Below are 22600 nucleotides of genomic sequence, written 5' to 3' on the forward strand. Positions count from 1 at the left end.
AACCCTGGGGGATGCTGGGGAGCACACTTCAGCATTGTCCCACCCAAGGGTGAGCAAGCTGGAATATTTATGCACCAACTTCTGGTCTGACACTCATGGAGGGCTGTTCCCTTGCCGCTCCCCCTGCCGCCCCGCCCACCAAATAGTCCCGGGCTCTGCAGCATGGGCCAATAAGGTCCCCCAGGCACTCCCCACCCCAGCCCCATCGGGAAGAGTCCATTTGCGTGAAACTTCTGACTATTGGCAGCATTTATATTTATGCAGCACAAAGCAGTCCAGTGAGTAGTGATAAGCGCTGACCCTGGCTCCGGCTTGCCAGGGTTTGAATCCCACTTCTGCCACTTGCGGCAGATTATTCAATCTTTCTGTATCTCCATGCTTATGTGAAAAGCAGGCCTGCTAAGGGTCCTGATCTTGTGGGGTGGCTGTGAGGGCTGAAGAGATCCTCGGAATGAAAGCATATGAAAAAGAGTCAGGCACTTAGCAACTGATATGTCTGATGTCCTTACAGAACACACGTAAGAGTGTGATTCCTGTTTGAGACCTGGGGAAACTGAGGCACGGGGAAGCTTGCACTCACTGACTTGTTGGCCAGTGACCGCTTCCTTCGATTTCTGAGCCTCAGTCTCACTCCCTGGTCTGAGCCCACACAGGCCGGCTTCCAGGGGCTCCCGCGCCCCAGGCTGAGGCACAGCTGGAAACACTAGTGTATGTGTGTGTGTGTGTATGTGCGTGTGTGTGTGTGTATGTGTGTGCCTTGTCCTCCTGGTGCTGCCAAGCTGCAGGGGCTCAAGGAGAAGGAGGCGGTGTTTCCGCAGGAATGCACACAGCCAGCCCAGGCGGCTGCACTCCCAGGAGCTCCGGGCCCATCAGGTGGCCTCAGAGCAGAAGCTACGGGGTGATGGCTGGCGAGCTCCGCACCTTCCCCTCCCTGCATCGCGTCGGTGCTCTCTCTCTCTGCACACTGAGGGAGACAAACACCTCTCCCTCCTGGCCCTAGCATCTTCTGGAGACCTAGGGACACACAGATGGCTTAATTCTGATCACATTTGGTACCATCTCCCTGTTCTTGGTTCCCTGTTCATTAAAGCGCGGGCTAAGAGATGAGGGAGCTATGATCCGAGAGAGGGAGAGGGAGAGACAGAGAGTGAGAGAAGACCCCACTGGAGGAATAAGGCAAAAGGATACAGAAGAGCATAGATCAAAAGAAAGGATCAAACTTCCCTGATCTAAAGTCAAGGGTGGGCAAGAGCGGAGACAATTATAGTCTCTGCTTTCTGGCCCAAAGCTCCGCAGTGATACTGGGTTGCTAACTCCCAACCGGGGGCCTGTGTGCGGCTGTAATCAGGACATTCCTGTCGTTAGTACGACGGAAGAGGCAAGCACAAAGTGAAAGTCCCCGAGTGTGTTCTATTGATAGAGCTCAATCGAACATGGGGACCGGTCCTGGCCACGGGGCTGTGGTAAATAGGAAGGCATCTGTGGGACTCCCAGGGAGTGCGGGAGAGCGAGGTTTAAGTCAGGACCACAGGGCATCCCGGAGGGTCCCGTGCCAGCAAGCAGGACGGTAAGTGTCTCCCTCTCTACTTCAACCCTGCCTGTCAAGCAAGGGAGAGCGCTCTCCTCCCTCTTGGTCGTCTGTCATTAAGGGGACAGCTCCAGAGGCCCCTCCGAGAGGCAGGCATGAGGGCACACCAATGAGGAAGACCCAGCCGCAGGCTCCAAGGGCCCCCCCAGTCTGGAGGAGGAAGGGGGCTCATCTTGAGGGCCCACTTCCGTGGCAGAAAGGCTTGCAGAACAACATGCGTGTGCGGGCGTGCGGGACCACCTCCCAGACCACATCAACTCCAAAGTGCGGGAGAGGCAGTGACAGCGCTCTGAGTCACCTAGGAGGTGCGATTTGAGAATGCAAAAACCGTGACACACTCACACGCCCCAGCGGGCCCGCTGTGAAAGACGAGACTCCCTTCCGAGGCTGGAGACAGGACAGACTTGTCCTAGCACGCGGTTTGACACTGCCGTGCATTTACCCGGTACCACACAGCTGCCTGGAAGGAGGTGGCCGTCACCGCCTGGGGACAGAGGCTGTCCTCCTGGGCAAGGGAAGAAGTGCCCTCTGATGGAGTCATCTGGGGGGAATAGGAGAGGCCCTATGACGCTCCTGTCCCTACCCTCACCTCCGCCTTGCAATATCCAAAACGTCAGGGCAGAACAAATGCCTCCCCTTGGCATTTAAAACAGAATTTCCTCCACCTGCAGAGGACGTCACATCTGGGGCAGCAAGAGAAGCTCTTCTGCGCTCAGCTCGCTCGATGGCCAGAGTCTCTCTGAGCACCTGGTTTGTGGTGAAGGGGACTCTTGGGTGGGGGGTAGGTGGCAGGCCGTTGGGAAACACAGGGAGGTGTTAGCAGTTTCTCAGACCTCCTTTCTGAAGGTCCCAAGGCCGCAGAAGGCAACAGAGTAGAGGGTAAAGTGGCAGGTTCTAGAAGTGCAGAGAGGGAGCTGTCCCCCACCCCTTACCCCCACCCAGCTGTGGCCTTGAGCAGCACCACCTCTGGGCTGATGTGTCTTTAAGAGAGGGGCTTGCAAATGCTCATCAGATGGATCACGGTAGGCTCTGGATATGCGAAATACGACGTGACAGGGCGTCTCTATATTTTTAGAGACGAATTCATTATGGCTGCACGATGTTGAAAGGAAGTGGGGCACCAGCGCTCGGGTGTTTCTTCCAGTGGAAACCTTTTCATTTTCCTGTGTCAGCGTGTGAGTGAGGGCGTGTGGCAGACACGGATGGTTGTTCACACAAAGGTTGGTCCCCTGCCTTCCTCGCTAATAGAACCGTGGTTAGTTTGACGGCAACATGCACTGGATGAGGGAATACGTGACAATTAGACCAAGAGAACCAACGAGATGTCAGAGGATCTGTGATGGAGGGACCCTGAGAAGTAGTAGCCCCTGGACAAAGACACTTTCTTACTTCCTGTTTGGGATGCTGCCACTCACAGATGATGCTTGAGGCCCCAGCAGCCCTCTTGAGGCCATGAGGCAGCAAGCCTAAGAGGGAAAAGGGACCAGGACAAGGGATGCCAAACGGAGGGGCACCGTTGGCCTCATTAAGTTGCTGAACCCACCTTGCTACCACCCACATTCAGACTCCTTGTTTTTGTTTGTTTGTTTGTTTTGTTTTTAAAGATTTTGTTTATTTATTTGACACAGAGAGAGAGCGAGAGAGGGAACACAAGCAGGGGGAGTGGGAGTGGGAGAAGGAGATTCCCCGTGAAGTAGGGAGCCTGATGTGGGGCTCGATCCCAGGACCCGGGGGGTTATGAGCTGAGCCGAAGGCAGACGCTTAACAACTGAGCCACCCAGGTGCCCCCGACTCCTTGTTAAGTGTGCCTCATGTGTACTCATGGCAAAAGGTGCCATTTCTGCCATTGGCAGATTTTTCTGATGTACTGAAATATCATCATTGCTACTTCATACTCATGATGGCAGTTGAGCACCAGAGTGGTCAACGAGTTGAAAACATGGACTGTGAATTCAGCCTGATAGTAAATAGAAATTGTTCTCTGCTTAGGTAGAGTACAGAGCCTCACCCACCGACACTAAATCCATTCATAGATTGATTGATATCTCTTGCCTTTCACTGTGAAGGAGCCCGGGACAGCAGAAAGGTCAATGCTCTGTGTCCAGCTCTGTGATCCTGGGCCTTAGTTATCTCTCTTCATAGAAGAAACAAAAGGGGTTGAAATAGAATCAGGGTCTCCTGACATTCGACCTGGCATTAGTCCAGGACAAATTTTCCAGACTGCAAATTTACCACTAAAAACCTTTAGTTCTTAAAATCCATAAAATTCATCTTTAAATAAAATGTCTTTAATGTGAATTAATGTTTTATTTCAGTGATAAAAGAAATGGATGAGAAAGAGTTTAAATAGGTTTCCACTGTTTATTGAAGAATTTAATAAATATATATTACATCTATATAATTTTAATTGATCCATGGTGGAGAATTTAGAGCGCCTGCCCCTCCTTAGTCTAGTTTGTGTTGGGAAACAGTGCACTAGATGGATCTTTAAGATTCCTTCCAGCACTAACATTATGATTCTAAGTAGAAAAATGTGTTGGAGTTCTTTGCCAACACAGAGAGCCAAAATGGCGGCCTCGGCTGGTGGTGTTCTGCCTTTCTGGGTCAGGGAGCCGTTTGCCAATACCACGCTTCACTCGTGACCCTGAATGAATATCTGAACACATTGTTCTGTGGAAGTAAAGCAGAAAGCTCCAATTTCAGAACCCTGTCAGAACCTGGCCTGTGGAGAGCCATTTCTTCTGCCCTTCTAATTCTCATTTTAATAGAACAAGATCAATGGCTGAGAGTCAGACTGTCAAATAATGGAGGACTATTTACTGAGCCCTGTTACAGGCTCAGTGCTGTGTAAACACATGTCCCTTTTTTCTGGGATGTCTTCATATCCATACTCTAGAGAAGTTGATATTAAAAAAGGCCCAATCCCATTTTTTTTCTTCCAGGCAAGAGAAAAGCAGTTGGTTCCATAAGTGGATAGATAGGATTATTTTTCTCCGGAGTGGGGCTGCACTCTGATTATATTAAATCCAACATGATGAGCCCATTCCCATAATTGTTGAAGCTTATCTCTTTCAGGGTGGTCTGACAGAGCCCCTCAGACTGAATTCTTCTGACTTGAAACCACAGCTTAATTTGGAAAATGAAATTGAAATTGAAAATGAAATTTGGAAAATGAAACCCAATATCCCCCATGTCTTCCCATGATAGCCCCAAAGTATCTTTTCCCAGGGAGTCAGGGACTCAACACACTATGAGTTTCTATTCCATGCTCTGCGCCCAGCCAACGGAACTTCTGTTGAATTAATTCATTATCCCAGGACCAGCTTGCTATAAGATATTCTGCCATTTCGGCTGTGCGATGGTCTGACCCTCAGGACAGAAGATAAAGCAAGAAGGCAATGCTGGTTGAATATCTGGGATATTGGGATGAGGGAGTGTCTTAAGAGAAAAGGGAGCTGGATCAGAAATGGAGCTAGGCTCCAAGAACCCCATGGGTTAACAGAAGGCCAGTGTGCCATCTTTCCATGTGAGGAAAGACTGCCCAAGAATGACACTAATTCTAAGGAAAGCAGTGGGATGGATAAAATGAGAGAGATTATGAATCTGAACTCCAATTTCCCAACAAAGCCTTATATTTCTGATGGCTGTAAACCAATAGATTCCTTTTTCTGTTAAAAAATAATGAAACTTTATGTGGACCAGGGATGTGGTCCAAACTTTAGCAGGGAGACAAGCAACAGGGAAGGTCTCAGAATTTTCAGGAAGGTCAACTGAGCTCAGAGACCGAGAAAAAACAATGTTGATAATAAAAGATCTTTGGAAGTACAGAGTGTTTCGCGGTTTCTATAACATCATCAGCTCTCAAGAGCACACAGCATGTACTCCAAATGTGGTCTCAGTGCGGCAGGACACCAGGGACTATTAGATCTTGGACCTGAGTATTGTATGGTTACATGAGTCATACAATCTAGGGTGGCATTAATTTCAGGGGCACCTCATTTCCCTGCCACAACGTCCCTATGGGGTTGGTAGGTCAAATATTGTTATTTATTACTTTTTCCATTTTTTAAAAAGATTTTCTTATTCTTTGAGACAAGAGAGTGTATGAGCAAGGGGAAGGACAGGAAGCCCCTGTTGCGCAGGAAGCCCGACACAGGGCTCAATCCCAGGACCCTGGGATTGTGAACTGAGCTGAAGGCGGACACTTAACTGACTGAGCCACCCAGGTGCCACTACTGTTCCCATTTTTATTATGAAGAAATACTCAAGGTCACAAAGCTAGTAAATGGCATAAGTGAGAATGAAACACAAGCATCCGACTCCAAGATCAATGTTCTTTCTACAACAGTATCATCCAATTATCTCTTCAATCATTTATCTAGTCATTCACCTATCCATCTGTCCATCTATCCATCCATACATCCATCCACCCATCCTCTTATCCATCCATCCATCTATCCATCTGTCCATCCATCCATCCATCCATCCGTCATCCTTCTATTCATTCATCTATCTGTTCACCTATTCAACAAATACTCTTTGGGCCCTTATGTGACAGATGCTGTCCCCAGTTCTGGAGATGAAAAAAAAAAATGTAACCTTGGTATCTAGGCTTCCCCAGGCTTTGAGGACAAACAAGGTCAAGTTAGAATTCATCTGTATTAGTCATGGTTCTCCAGAGAGACAGAACCAATAGGAGTGAGTCCATAGAGACAGAGGGAAATTGATTTATTGTAAGAAATTGACTTACATAATTATGGAGGCTGGCAAATTCAAAATCTGCAGGGTGTGCTGGAAGGCTAAAGACCCAGGAAGGGGCTGATGTTGCAGTATAGGTCCAGAGGCCATCTGCTAGCATCATTTCTGCTTGCTGGTACAGGTCAGTCTTTTTGTTTTATTCAGGTCTTCAACTAATTGGATGAGGCCCACCATTATTATGGAGAGCAATCTGCTTTACTCAAAGCCAACTGATTTAAATGATAATCTCACCCCAAAGCACGCTCACAGAAACAACCAGAATAATGTTTGACCAAATATTTGGGCCCCATGATCCATCTTAGTTGACACATAAAATTAACCCTTTCAATATCATTCTCACTTATAAGGCTCAGAATCACAAAGTTGTCTCTAAATGTTTCTGGGAATGCCCAGAAAGAATCTTGACTATACATGAGAACAAGTCCTATCCTCATAGACCCTGCTTCAGGGCCTCCAAGAGGACACAGCTCCCCTGAGGGCCATGGTGGAACCCACAGCTCCACCACACAGCAGCTCTTTCCTGGAGGTGCCAACCTTGAACTCTTAGCATGCTGGGATCTGAGATGAAGAGAGATGAGAGAAGAATGACCTCTTCTCTAGACTTGGTGGGCTCTTTATCACTTGGGTCATGGGCAGCTACACTTGATCCTGTCTTGCATGTTGATATTTACCCAAAAGGACTAACTGATTTCACTTAAAATGTAGGACCACAACCACAAAAAGGTGCTCTAACCACATGGCAAACCTCTATTGGAAGTCTATTATTTGCCCTCTGATAAAACAATTTCATACTTTCCTCATTTTCTTCAAACTTCTGTATTTGCCCCACTCTGTGGTTGCAAGCTTGTGACCTCATTTCATCCTTTGTTGAGAAAGTGGAAATAAGCCCATGGAACCTCTATCTTTTCAACACCAAACCCAACATTTACTGATTCGGATCTCCATGCTACCAAGTTCCCCCATCTAGTGAACACACCCCTCTCCTCATCTGGTTGGTTTTCTAAGGAGCATCTGGCATAGCTGAGCCCTTTTGGTTTCTTAAAATACTCCCATCTCTCCACTTCCATGCCAAAAAATGTACTCCTTGTCCTCTACCTCTATGAAGAGAACTCCAAAGTTTAGTCCTAGGTCATCTTCTCTTCTTTATCTATGCTCACATTCAGGTAATCTCATCCAGTTCATGACTTTAAATATGGACCCATCTACATTCCAGATTTATTTTTTCAGCCCAGACCTCTCTCCTGCACTCCAGGTTCATGTATCTACCTGTCTAGTTGTGTTACTTTGGGTCCTCCAAGAAGCAGACTAGACTGGACACACAAGAGATTTATTGGGAGGAGGCGGAGGCACTTGTGAAGTAAAGCAGGGAGGGAGCTGAAGAAGGTGGCCAGAGTCTCCAGACAGCAATGTGGGATATGATACCTGCAGAGGGAAGGGGACAGGAAGGAGTCTTGGACAGAAATGTTCACCCAGTCCAACAGGGAGTCCTTGAGCCAATGCAGCCCATCAGAGATGTCCCCACATCTTACAGGAGCGAGCCTGCCTTAGTATCCCATTATAGCCAGTCATTGTCTGAGAGCAGCCTGCAGGAAATGTGGCCTCAGTGTGAAGCAGCTGATTTCAACAATAAATTTTGCTTCTTGCAACAAGAGATCTAAGTCTATGGTGCCTTTTCATGGCCCTGAAACCGATGTCTTGAAATTTCTAGTAAACACCTAAAACTTAACATCGATAAAAAATTAAATGACTCTCCTCACCACATTTGTGTTCCCTTAGGTTTTTATCATCTTGGTAAATGGTCTTGCTCTCTTCTAGAAGCTAAAGATAAAAACCCAGGACTCCTCCTTGCTTTATTCCCCACTCCTATTCCCTACTTTCAGTCCACAAGTCCTTCTGGACTTACCCTCACAATCTTGTATTCTATTACTACTTCTCTTCATGTCCACAGCTACCACTTTATTCTAAGCCTCTGTCCTCTCCCACCTGACCTCCTAAATGGCCTCCCCACTGTCACTCTTGCTGATTCTTCACCCACATGACCAATTCTTCACAACACCCAAAGTGATCTTTGCAAAGTAACTTAGAACATGTCATATGCCTTTGCTTCTATGGCCTCCCATTATGAATAATTACACTAAAATCCCAGCACATTGCCTTGTTCTACAATGTTCTACAATGACCTGTGTCATCTGGCCCCCATCTACTTCCCCACGCTCATGGGATCTAGGCACACCTGCCTAGGCCTTCCCTCTATTCCTCAGACACATTCCCTACCCTCCCCCAGAGCCCTTGCCTACATTCCCAGAGCTTCACATCCCTTACTTCTTCTCATTCTTTAAAGATCACTTTGCTATTGTCTTCTGAGACAGCATTTTTCCAACTGTCTTGTTTAAAGTAGACACCCTCAAGTTATGCATTAGTAGAGAATGGTTGTTCTTTTCATAGCCCATATCACACCTTGTCTATTCATCTCATTTTTGTATTTTTCTGTTTCCCCTCATGTGAATCTAAGCTCTGTGAGAACAGAGTCTGTCTTATTTAATGCTTTCCGTCCCAATACCTAGCACAGACCTGCAAATCCTAATGGAAGCATACTCACTATTTGTTGAATGCTCAGTAAATTAACCCTTCTTTTGCAGGGCCTCAAAACTGTCTTTCATGTGCTATTGATGGCTATTTTAGTTAGAAATAGGTTTTGTTGCATATAACAGTGGCTTAGCCATATGGTGATTTCATTTTCATTTTTCATGGTTCGGGACCGTACCACATTTCCACAATGCCACCAGAAGCCAAAGCTCCTTCTTGCCTCCATTCGGCTGCCCTGAGTGTATGGCTTTCTTCCTTCGCATCTTACCTCATGGTCACAAGATGGCTGCTGCTCCATCTGTGTAACATCTATGTGCCAGGTTAAGAGAAAGAGGGAGGCCAAAGGCCAAAAGCCATCTATTGAATAAAGCCTGCCTCTTAAAGGAGCTGTCGCAGCATGAGTTCCTCAGGCTTCAGACTCTTCGATGGACAAGAGATTTATTAGGGAGTACTCGTAGGATCAGGACACAGAGAAAGGAGAGGAAGGAAGCAGAAGCAGGTATTGCAAGAACCCAGGCCATCATGCAGTCCCAATGAAGGTCTCAACTAATCCCACTGGGATCTCAAGAGCCTGGATGACACTTTGGAGTTGACTCAAGTTGGGATGAATAGGCCAGATATTGTCAATATTCCATGCAGACAAGTCTCCTGTGAAGGTGATTCCTTCAGCGAGGCAATCCATGCATGTGCTAACAGCCAAGGGATGTCTGCCGGCAGTGCTCCCATGGCTAAAGCAACAAATTCTTCATTCCTGAAGAGACACCTGGGTGGTGTCTAGCAGGGAGTCTAGTCCACAAGCTCTCTTAAAAGCCTTGTATAATGATTTCTGCTTCTAGCTCAGTGGTCAGAATGGTGGAATGTAGCTACCATCAGCCGCAAGGTAATTGGGAAATGTAGGCTTTTATCTGGGCACACTGCCACCATGAAGAAAAGGAGATTTGGTTAATTTAGGATAATTAGAAGGCCATCAGCAGCCTCTGCCATGGTAGACTAGATGCTACGTCCTCTTCTTCACGTCCCTGTCTCTCTTCTCTCTACTCTTCTAGTGCTCTAGCATTAAAAACAAGTAAACATGGGGTGCCCAGGTGGCTTGGCCATTTAAGTATCTGATTCTTGATTTCGGCTCAGGTTATGATCTCAGGGTTGTGAGATCAAGGCCTGTGCCGGGCCCCACACTCAGCGAGGAGTCTGCTCCCCTCCTTCCCTCTCCCTCCCTCTGCTCCTCCCCCTACCTGTGCTAGCTCTCAAATTTTAACAATTTAAAAATTTTTTAAAAAGAAGCCAACAAGCCAACAAACCAGATAAATAAACAAAACAAATGCATATGAGCAAATCTCCTCCCTTCTTTATTAGCCAAAACACAAAGTCTCCCACCCACGTCAAAGTCTTTGTGTGTGGAACTTGCAAGGAAAATGGCTGCCGGCTGAGTTAAGATGAAGACATGTCGACCCCACCTTTAGGAGACTCACAATATAATGACAAAACGGTCTAATATAAGGCAATCTGGTATAAGACAATGACCTAAGTGAAAGGAGAGAAAGATTCTAGAAACAAAGAGAAGGAAAAGGAGATGCACCCTGGTCTATGTCAAGGAGTCTGGGATCTAGAAGCAAAGAGAGACTGGAGACATCACCTTGAGGAAAGAGGAGCAGATATTTTCCAGAGACCAAGGGGCAAGGAGCTGGATGACAGGAAATAATATAACCTAAGGTGGGGAGACTGAGCCCGGGGCAGCCAGCATCTAACCTTGGGAGACACGAACTGTGGGATAGGCTCGGGTAGCTACAGCAAAAACAGCATTGGCCAAGTAGCCAGAGTCCCTTCTCTGGCTCCTCACTCATTGCTGCCCAGGTCCCGAGATGCTTTTCTGGGCAGGTCTCCAAGCTAAGGCAAGTATGGCTTCTGACAGAATTGCTGGAGAGAGGGGGAGAGAGGAGGCTTATAGCCAATGGTGGGTGTGTAACACCTATGAATGAATTAAATTTACACAAACAGCCCTTTTACAATTGTCTAGACAGGAAATAGAGAAGGGAGCTCAGTGGAAAATATCAATTGTGCCCACACACCTTAAATGTTCCAGTCACATGAAAGCAGTAGCAGCTGGAGGTTCTTAAGACAGCCGTGGTATGACAGAAAAGGCTCCGGGTTTAAATTACAGCTGTAGCATTTACTAAATGCATGGTCACAACTCTGAGCCTTGTTTTCCTGTCTTTCAAATGAGATGCAGGACACTGTTGGTGGCCTACCCAGTTATTATTTACCTCCTCCATCCTTTCTTAACCAACCTCAGTGTCATTCAGGAATGCCCCTTGCTCAAGGAGGCCATGTGCTTCAAGGAAACTGTGCTGCAGCCCTGTCCTCAGAAGGCACAGGACTCATGATATGACGAAATGAAATATGGCAGTCATGTTCCCTTTGGTATGGTTTGACAGGGGCATGAGGTTTATTTACTTTTATTATTTGTTATTTATTGTTATTATTTTTTAAGTAGGCTCCAATGCCCTAGCACAGAGCCCAGCATGGAGTCCAAAACTCATGAGCCTGAGACCAAGACCTGAGCTGAGATCAAGTGTTGGGTGCTTAACTGACTGAGCCACCCTGGAACCCCAACATGTGATTTAATTTTGGCCAATGCTGTGTGAGGGAAAGTCTGTTGAAGCCATCTGGAAAAGATCTGGTTAAGAAAAAAAGATAGGTAAAGATAAAAATCACTCTTCTTCTATTGGACTTTGTGGTATCTGCAAATGACTTCTTAAAAAACAGCAGCCATCTTGTGACCATGAGGATTAAAAGTAATCCAACTGCTACAAAGGCTATCTGCCACAGTAGGGATTAAACATGATGACATGTGAAACCACTAACCCAAAGCCAGTACAGTACACTAGACCCATAATATCTATCTATTAATTTATTTGAATTCCATCTTGTTACAATCTCTCCCCAAATCCCCACTATTCATGTAAAAATAGTGTTTGTTTGTTTTTTTTTAAGCTTGAAAATGTTCTTGTCCTTGGCTCTGGCTGGGGGTCATCCCCAAACTGGGTCATTGTCCAGCCAATTCAGTATTTGACCTGCTTCCCAACCACTTCCATCGGTTGTTCCAGAAGTGGTCCCCAGAGTATGTCTCCTAGCCAGAAACCACAGCATGGGACTCTGGGCACAAAGACAGAGCCTCCTATTTCTGGTCTAGGGATAATTCCTCCTAGAAAGAATGAGGACATCTTACAAGGCAGTGCACATTTTTAGAAAACATGATTTAGGAAAATTGGAATTAACTTTATTTGGAAATTGGTCTCATAACCAAGTCAAGAACCTCCAAAAGGAGCCTTGAATTTACAATTTCAGGATTCTTGTATTCCTTGTCCAATTTGGGAATTAGTGCATAGACTCCAGATGAAACAATTTGACAAGCACAAAAGCAATGTACAGTATAAATATTCTTATTTCCTAACTACTTGTCAGCTATTTCCAGTGAGTAAATATTTACACATTTTCCTCTCCCCCTGCGGAAAGCAGTACTCACATATATGAACATAAATATTTTGGTGTATGTAAATATTTACTCGCGTGAGCAATATAGTTCTTTTTCTAGTCTCCCTTGTAAGTTCTCTAATAACAGAACAATTCCTGCTTACAAATAAGTTCTGATCTTGCAACTCCTCTAGAATATTCTTCAAATGAGAGGCATTTTATGGTAGAGGTTAATTGCTGGTTAGCCAAAACAACTGGGATCAAATCTGAACTTGACATCCTGCTAGCTGTGTGACCTTGGGTAAGTTATTTAGCCTTGCTGAGCCCAGACTTTCCTCATCTATAATAAGATAGGGATAATAATAGTATCTACCTTATAGGATTGTTGAGGTTTTTAAATGATTTAACAGATAGGAAGTGCTTCAGAAAGTGTCTAGCACACTGTAAGCCCTTAATAAATAAATATTAAATGTTATCATTGCCAGTCACTGAAAATAAGTGTTCCTTTTTTTTTCTATTTAGCACCATGGATTTAAATATGTTTACAAACAATGCCATAGTTTGATTTAAGTGTCTCTTTTTCTTCTAAGTGTCATTCAAAGAATTTTTAAAAGCTGACCATAGATTTCCTGTAACCGAATTTCCCCAGACTGGCTGTTGCTGATTTCCCACCATCCACCGGGTTCATGGCCATCATTTTTCAAGCATTTTTCTCTTTGCCAGGCCTTGTGCTTAGTACTTTTAAAGGCAATATTGCATTAAATCATTGTAACCGCCTTATGAAGGGGCTAACATTGGTGTCTTCATTTTCCAACGAAGAAATAGAGGCTCAGGGAAGTTAATTAACTTGCTTTAAGTCAAACAACTAAAAAGTGGTGGAGTTGAGACTTAAACCAAGGTCTTCTTGATGGGCAGGTCCTTGCTCCAAACCACTGTGCCATTCTCTCCTCAACATTCACACAGAGATGCCCCTCAAAGCAAGGGCTTAAGGGGCTCTTTGTCACTGTTGTTGTTATGGAAGTGGAGTAAATTCCATTGTACTTTCGAAATGTCATGGCCCCGAGCTGGCCTCATCACTGCCATGTTGTAAAATGAGGTTGAAAACAGAGTGCTTGAGGCTCATGGCACAGTGCCCCATCTTTTGAGTTTTCACCTAGATTCTTCTCAGTCACACTAGACCAGATACAGACTCTCCCCACCCCAGCTCCTGATCTTAAGTTCACATTGTTCAAGCAACTCTCGATGGTGCCTGGAAACACTGGGTTTGGTGTCTGTGGTCCCTGTCCCTGTGAAGCCCCCAGAGGCATCCCCGCATCAGACCTCCTAGTTACAGGAGGGAAAACAAGCCTTCCAATCACGCCATTCCTGATTTGGAAACTTTCCCTCCTCTTGGCCCCCAGGGCTCTTAGCAGCCATTAGACTGGGTCCAGTGGTGTTTTCCAGTACCCCAGGCTCTTGAGGCCCTTTCTCTACACTGCCTTGGGCTTAGCCAGCCAAACCTCCCAGATCCTCCCAGGGCGGCACCATGTCTGCTTCCTCCACAGCCCTTCAGGTACAGGAAATCTCTCTTCTTCTTCCCATTTACTGTTCCTAATCAACATACCTACATCAGAAGTCAGGGCAGGAAACAGAAAGCCATCTAGGTATTTTGAGCGGAGAGGGATTTCATGCAGGGAATTTGGTGCTTTCAAAATCTCCAGAAGTGAGGAAGGACAAAAGGGTTTTGGCTTTTGCGTCATAGGACAGATACCACTACAGCTATGATCCAGAGGTCGGGAAAAGTTTACTCATTTCTTTCACCCATATCCAACATCCATAAAGCCACCCACATCCATAAGGTTGTGGAGAAGACAGCGGAGTCCAGCTGTTGCCTACTCTCATGGGGCACGGTGCGCTTGGCCACCTGAACCGCCTCAGAGGGATGGCCTCACACCACCCTTCCACCTTCCAAATCTCTCAGGACTGTGTTAAGGAGGCAGAACCCTGGTTTGAAAGGAGTCCACGAAATGTAGGTTTTAGCTTTCCAACAGCTCCAAACAGAAGGAGGTTCAACTGCAGTTTGAGAAGAGCAAATGCACTTATCCAGTCCAATTCCTTCCTAGGCCTGATCTGAATTTCCTTTACGAACTTAAGGGCGAGAGATGCACCTTCTTATTCCCTTGGGCTCTCTCCCTGAGACTCAGCTCATATGCCAGTTCAGGAGCCAATTAAAAAAATAATGATTCATTTCTATACGAAGCACTTTTGAGCATGACTATGTGTCAGACGCTGCAGTGAGCCCAGAAAGCAGAGAAAGGACTAAGATTTAGTCTAAGCCATCAATAAATGCATAGCCCTTAACAGGAGAGGGACAAGTCTGTAAGGGATATGGTGCAGAGTGAGAAATGGCAAGAGGGATATGTGTACTGGTTTCTGTGGGAGTGGAAGAGAGTGTCAGAAAGGAAGTCTCCTACCTCAGCTTCGGGGTTGTTTGAGAAGGTAGAGGGAGAATTGAGGGAATGTGTACGATGAGAAGCAAAGGCCGGCATGGCTCCAGTTATCTCCTGCTGCCTAATGAGCTCCTCCCAAACTTGGTGGCTTCAAATAAGATTGTATATGGTCCTGATTTCTTCAATCTGGGCTAGAATCGGCTGGGTGATTCTTCTGCTGGTCTTGCTCTCAAACACTCTCGTGGATGAATTCAGCCAGCTGTTCAGTTGGGGGCTGGATTCAGCTGAGCTTTTCTCTCTCTTCATGTAGTCTTGGGGCCTCTCCCTTGCCGCATAGCTCCTCCACGTGGTCTCTCTAGCATGGTAGCCAGACTCCTCAAATAATGACTCAGGGCTTCCAAGACCTCAAAAGCAGAAGCTTCTAGGAATCTGAAGTGGTAGGCCAGTGTCCAAGGTTCACTTATATTCTATTCAGTTGGTCAGGTGGTCATAGGATGAGGCCAGATTCAAAGGAAGTGGATTACATAAGGGCATAAACACCAGGAGGCCTGGTTCATTGGGGTTGGCACATGGTTGACCAGATAAATAAGGCTGGGAGAAGCTCCAGATAGAAGTGAGAGATGCGCAAAGACATGGGGTTGTGAAATTCTCTGGCATCTGGGGGAAAGTTAAGCACTTCAGAATTGTGGGAGGGAAGGTATATAAGCCACAGGGAGTACAGTACAGCTATAGAGCTGGCCTGCTCAGTCATGGCCTCTGCCCAATCCTCCTATTTTGCCTCATCTACCTTCCTTGGATTTGGCTTGCGTCCTGGCCAATGTCTTCTGTTCTGCTCAATTTCCAATTTCCATCCCTTCCTTGGTCTTATGAATACAGAAGCTATGTGAGAGACTTTGATCTAGCCACCAAACTCTTTTCTCTTCTTCCTGAATCTTGAGGTAGACCATCCATCCACCATCATTGTCAGGTTCCTTTGCCGTTTGATGCAGCAATGTTAATGGGGTTCTCGCTGATAGAGCATGGATAGAAGTGGTGAGGTGCAGGCCTTTTAGACCTGGACTGTCTAAAGACAGTCTAAAGACCTGCCATTTAATCTTTCATGTTCTTATACTTCTCCAGTTGGCTAGAAATAAAGACAACCCTCAAGGCAACACTGGGAGCCTTGTGTTGAAGATGGCAAAGCCATAAGCTAGAAGATGCCTGGGTTCTTGGATCATTGCAAGGAGGCTTTCTTTCTGACCAGGATCACCCATGCTAGACTGTGAGTGAGGGAAAAAAAAACCCCTTGTGTTGTAATAAGCCCTTGAGATGTGGAGGTTGGTTAGTGATAGTAGCTGGTACTGCCCAACTCCCATAATGGAGAACCCAACCTCCTTAGCATCACCCGAAGGAACTGGAGAATTTGTGGGGAAGGGGTTGAGGGAAGAGGAAACCCATAACTCAGGCTGCAGTAGGACCAGCCAAATCTGGGCAGAAGTTTTTGAATGAGGCAATGACAGTTTTCCTTTCTATGAGACCAGACTTACCTAGAGTAACATCTGGAACCCACTGCCGATTGACTCTTTGACACATTCCCACCTGAAAATGGATTTTACCCTTTGTCTCTTAAAGTCTCTAAGACAACATGGATCCCTGGAAACCCTCCCAGTTTAAGCTACTGACAGGTGAGCAGTATAGGTTTTTGGATATGTTAATTAAAGGAACAGCATTTCGTAGAAACACAATAATTTATATTTGATGTTCTGCTTAATTGGATTCCCACAGCAACCCCTCGAAGTCAGATGGGCGCCGTCTATTATATCTCTCTGGATGGGAAAACTGAGGCTGAGGGAGAGCTGACCCAACTAAGATCTCACAGTTAAGTTGAAGACAGCTGGGACCTACGTCTTCTAGCCTCAGGACAATTGTAAGCAAAATTACTCAGCCCCTGTCTATGTCCCACCCATCCCCTCAAGGCCACCTGAGTTCATCGTTGAGGTTGACAATTCCAGAGCGCAGTAGAGCCTCCCCAACCCGCTTCCCCCCGAGGGCTGCGTTTCTCGGCTTCCCTGTTTGAGAAGGCTTGTTGAGCTTTGCACAGGTGCAGCTGGCAAATGTGAGTGACTTCACAGCCCAGGGGGAACCCTCCAGCAACAGGGGGTCCGGGTATAAATGCCTCAGCCTCCCCATTCCCTGAACTGTGCTCCAGTGGGGGTGGGGCAGTTCTCAGCGGAGCCCTGGAAGGTGCCCAGAGTTCATGAGCACACTCCCTGCCCTGCCTCACTCCCTCTGCTCCCTCACTCCCATTCTGTGGGATCACCCCCCAACCTTAACTGCTGTACCCACATCCTGTCCTGGAGGGGGTTCTTGGGGGAGCCTGCACTGTGGTGGTACACATGTAGTGGCCAAGCTGGAAGCACCCAGAAACATTTCTCTCTGACCTGGACTCAGAAGCCCTCTCATGGCAGTGAGCAGGGATAAAGAGCATGTGGTCCCCTTACCAGACACCTCCCGTCAGACTCTCATCCTTGTCAGAGGTGGTCGGTGGCACCGGCCAGTCCGGACTCGCCTTCCTATTAGTGACTTTGCTCAGCCGCCCAGCTAGCACGAGGCACCAGACGGGCAGCCGTGGGCCTAGAAGGGAGCAGGTGCTGCTGGCTCACCAGCTCCTGTCAGTGAATCCAGGAGGAGGCCTGAGCAGGAGTAAGAGACTGAGCCTGCCCCCAGCGTTCCATCACTTGCCATGGCTGCCACCGTTCCCGGTCTCTTTCTGGTCGGGAGGGAGGCATGGGCAATAGAGATGTCAGCTCAGCAGTGGCTGATCTGTTGAGACAAGCTTAGCGTGGCATGGTGCCACGGGGAGTGGCAGAGGGGCCTCGACCAGATGCCCGAGGACCCACAGGCCTGGGTCTGACATGCTGAACCATGTCGGGCTGGGTGTGCAAAGATGCTATCTGTGAGCCTTCTCCCAGAACAGCTGTGTTCATTCGTTCGTTCATTCATCCATCCATCCATTCATTCATATAATATTCCCTGATGCTGCTTATGTGCCTGGCGCCGTGGTCCGAGCTAGGCACAACGGAGAACGAGGGAGAGGGGATCTTTCCCTTCCATGAATGGATAACAGACAATGGAGGCAGGTATTGATCTAATACCAAATATACACAATTATATGGCAGCTTGGGGTTTTCCTGCCCACATTGCTTACACCCAGCCTCTGTCTGGAGCCCAAGCCTGTATCAAGACAGGGAATTTTACAGGTGGAGGAAAGACACCCCTTTAGCATGATAAAGCTTTCAGAGTTACGCCAGGAGGCAGGCAGCTACCACAGTCACTGCTAAGGAAAAATAATACACAGAAATTCTGTCAGTTATTGGCACCGGAATCTGGCCCAGCTTCCTTCTCTGCAGGCCATGAGGAGACAAGTCTGAAGCACCAAGTCCTGGAGAGGGTGGCGGGAGCCTTTATTTACCGGGTGGTGTAAATGGGTGATGTAGCGGGACACCACCTGCATCTCAGGGGCCATGAGTATGAAGGGACAGAGCTCTAAATGTCAGGTGTGGGGCAGTCTATCTCTCCAGGTCTTCCCTGTGCTTCCCGCAGAGGCTGACTGGGCCTGGGGGTGCCAAGGGATGGACTCAGCCTTTCTGCTCATCTAGAAAAGGGCGGAACCCCAGCTCGACCCATCGACACCCTTCAGGGCCGCTCAAGGGCTACTTCTCGCAGGTGACATTCGGAGTGGCTCCCCAGCCCTTCAACCCCTTGTCCTGGGGAGCTCCACAGCTGTCAGAGAGGAGGAGGAGAGGGGGTGGAATAGCCGGATCAGATTCACTTCAAACCAGCAGTGGAACGGTCCCCGTTACATCATTAATCCCCTGGGCCATGTAAAGTTTCATCTGCTTTCTCTCAATGATTTGTACCAGCTGCATTTTCTAAGAGCTCCAGGACAACGACCGAGTAGACTCACCCACATGTGTACGAAAATCCTGGGGGAGCTGCTACAGAGGACGGGGGTTCTAGATTTGCCGTCGACTCATTCTGGCTGTGTGAACATGGGTGAGTGAGTCACTTTTCCTCCTTGCCCTTCCTGCCGTCTCTGTAGCATATGACAATAAGCAACGTTGTACGATGTGGCAGGATGTTGTGGTGCTGACCACAGATCCAGGGGCGGCTGGGGTTTGGTGGATCCAGGCAAGGCTTGGGGCTTTCCTGGGCCAGCTATGCCCCACATGGCTCCCCTCCTGGACCAGCAGCCCAGGCGGGCATGTTCTCGGATGAAAGCAGAAATGACAGGAGGATCTGGATATAGGCGAGGCTCAGAACTAACGGCATCCCACCGGCCAAAGCAAGTCCCTTGGCCATGTCCCACACCAAGGGTCAGGAAAGGATACTTGCCCCCACCCCATGATGATGCCGTGACAACAGGCAGGGTGAAGCCCCAGGACCAATCATTCAGATGACCACACTTCCCTCACCAATAATGCCAGCAGATCATCAAGTCACAGGGGGTCCCTTGGGTCCCTTACAGCCTAAACATTCCGTAACTCTAAATAATGAGGTAGAAACAGTGTCAATGGATATTGACCAGTGACAGCAAGCAAGAGAGAGATCTGGTCTGTTTTCACAAAATTTCTCTGAACGCATGAGGAAATCACAGCCAGGTCCAAAGTTGAGGTTCTCGAAATCTGCCCAATTCACTCAAACTGGGCAACTGTCTTTCACAAGCTTGGCATATGCGACTGTCTATATAAAAATGTGGGGCAGGGGCAGGAGGGGGGCTCTGTTCCAAATGCCCACACCTGTCCTTGTCCCCCTGATGCTGGCAAGGTGCGTTCACCTGCAGCAGAGGTGGGGAGCTCAACTCTGCCCAACATGTTCTGCTTTGGGGGCAAAAGCAGCAGCTTCCTGCCAGAGAATATGCAATTAAAAAAACAAATTATATCAGCAGGACTCTCTTTGCTGGAAGTGTGAACTTGATAGAAATCAGAAATGCAAATGGTATTGAAGTGCAGTTAAAACTTCCGTTTTCCAAAAGGGGGAGAAATTAATTGCTTTTCTACTTACCGTAGTGATAAGCCAGAGGCACAGGCTATACACAAGGAGGAGCATCCAGAAACCTTCCAGAAGAGAGAGGAAAGGGAGGCAATAAATCTCCCCTAGAAAGCCTCACGGTCCTCGCTACAGATGTGTGCTGCATATAATTTTTTGGCTGTGCGGTTCAGGGACCTGCCAAGCGTTTAAGGTCCAACTGACTTCTACAAAGAAGGCAGGAGAAGGAGATATTGGGGAGAATCCTCATACAAGATAAAAGAAGAGCTCATCCAGGTCCCCCTGATCTGCTGGGGGAAAGGTGGTAGTTTATGGATTTTTATTGCAAGGATCCCTGCAGCTTCTTGGCTTTCTGGAACACATACTGTTCCAAGAATGCCCCTCGAGCCACAAACCACCACCAACTTATTCATATGTAGGCCCTGCCAGGAAGGCCCAGTGTGTGGGGATTGGGAGGCCTCCTGTGAACAGGGTTGACCGACCCAGGTTGCTTGGGACAATCCCAGTTTACTCCTGTGGTCCAGGTACGTCAGCCAGTCAGCAATCCCGTTCACACTCAAAAGTATCTTCATGGCCTAATAGTTTTGGGAACCTGCTTGCAAAAGAAAGACATATCTCTTGCCCAGCAATTCCACTCCTAGGGGTCTACCCAACAGAAAGGCATGCACATGTTCGCTTAAAGGACACTTAACGAGAATAATCCTAAGCATCAAAGACTGGGAACAACCCAAATGTCTATCAACAGGAGTAGACATAAACAAGGCGGGATACATCCACGTAATGACAAGCTCTGTAGCAACCCAAACCAACAAATGGCAACCACCTGCGGTAATACGGATGGACCTCACAAATGTAATATTGAGAGAAAGAAGTTAGGCATACAAGAGTACATATGACGCGATTCCATTTATGCCAAGTTCCCAAACAGGCAGAATCCCTCCATGTTGCTAGAAGCCAGGATAGCGACGTCCACCGGGGATAGGCATCAAAGGAAGAGAATATAAGGGAGCTTTCGGGGCACTTGTCCCCTTGTTTCCTGATCTGTGCACAGATGTGTTGGTGCAGATGTGTTGGGTTTGTAAAAAACAAACAAACAAACAAAAAACCATCAGGCCATAAAACTGGGATTCTGGGATTTGTGCATCTTCTTCTGTATGTCTATCTCAATGGGGGAAGAAGATAAAATAATATGGCCGCCTGCCCAGGACTCACACACCACCCTCAACTTGGCCAGCCCCATTTCCCATCAGTGTTCTTGGCTCTTCTTGCATCTGGCGCCGATGGGCGGAAAGGAGCCTCTGTTTTCTTCTCTGGTACACATCTTTTCTTCATGCCCTAGAAGAGCCTCATTAGCAGCTTCTGGTGGTGCCGCCCCCGCTCTCCCAGTGTGGGCGTGGTAGAAATGTTTCCTTCACCCTTAGGCATTACAGGTGTTCATCTCTTTCCTTCACTTGCTGCTATGGACTGATTGATTGTGGCCCAGCCCTGAATTCATATGTTGAAGTCCCAAGCCCTGATGCGATGGTCTTTGTTGGGGGAGACTTTGGGAGGTGATTAGGTGTAGGTGAGGTCATGAGGGTAAAGCATCCCCATGATGGGATTGATGCCTTTGTAAAGAGATGCGTGGACCAGAGTTCTCTGTCCCCACTCTGTGGGTCTACGACAAGAAGATGACCATCTATGAACCAGGAGGAGAGCTTTCATCAAGAACGATACCATGCTGACATCCTGACCTTGGACTTCCAGCTTCCAGAACCATGAGAAATAAGTGTTTGTTGTTTTTTATTTTGCTGTGTTTTAAGATTTTATTTATTTATTTGACAGAGAGAGAGAGATTGTGTGAGTGCATAAGCAGGGGGAGCAGCAGGCAGAGAGAGAGGGAGAAGCAGACTCCCCGCTGAGCAGAGAGCCCGATGCGGGACTCGATCCTAGGACTCTGAGATCACGACCTAAGCCGAAGGTAGATGCTTAACCCACTGAGCCACCCAGGTGCCCCAGTGTTTGTTGTTTACGCTACCCACACTGAGATACTTACCAAATTAAAGACACTTCATTTTTCAAGTTAGTCCTCATGGGGCTTTCCAGATACCCTTTTCTGAGTCACTCCTCATTCTATTAACCCGCTCTAAGGAGCAAAAACCAAAGGGCAACGTATATGTTCTGGTCCTCACATGATGGCAGCTCCGTCCTCAGATGGAAGCTTTCTACCCTTCTCTCAGTTCCCAAGCACAGGCACCTTACTGATCTGAGCCCTGCAGAATGTAAACGCTGTTTACACATCCAGCGCAGGCAAACCAGCAAAGGCAGAGAAGCATTCTGTGCCCTCCCCTCCCCTCTGCTGCTTTTCTTTTGTCCACCTCGGTGGGTCACGGCATGAAAGATCAGGCGGAATGCAGGGCTTTACACACGCCCGGCTCCCTCCCATGAGCGGACCCTTTCCCTTTTCTCTCTTCCTACAGCTGCTTCTTTTGCCACCGCCCCCTCCTCCCGGGGTTCTGTTCTGCCTTGCCCAGTCTTGCCTCTCACATCGTGTTCTAGGGGACTCTCCTCTCCTCACTCGCCACCATGCCCTCCCTCAGATACCCAGTAGTCCCACAGCCACACCCTTGGCTCAGCTCAAGGGAGAATGGACATTGTACAGCTCACAACGTCCCAGTCAGACTATCTCAAGAGAGGGCTGTGCCATTAACTCCCCCAGGGACTTCTAAACCTTCTAACTCCCTCAGGGTCCGGATCCTTG

The sequence above is a fragment of the Neovison vison genome, chromosome X (genome assembly GCF_020171115.1).
Source record: "Neovison vison isolate M4711 chromosome X, ASM_NN_V1, whole genome shotgun sequence".
Classification (NCBI taxonomy): Eukaryota; Metazoa; Chordata; class Mammalia; order Carnivora; family Mustelidae; genus Neogale; species Neogale vison.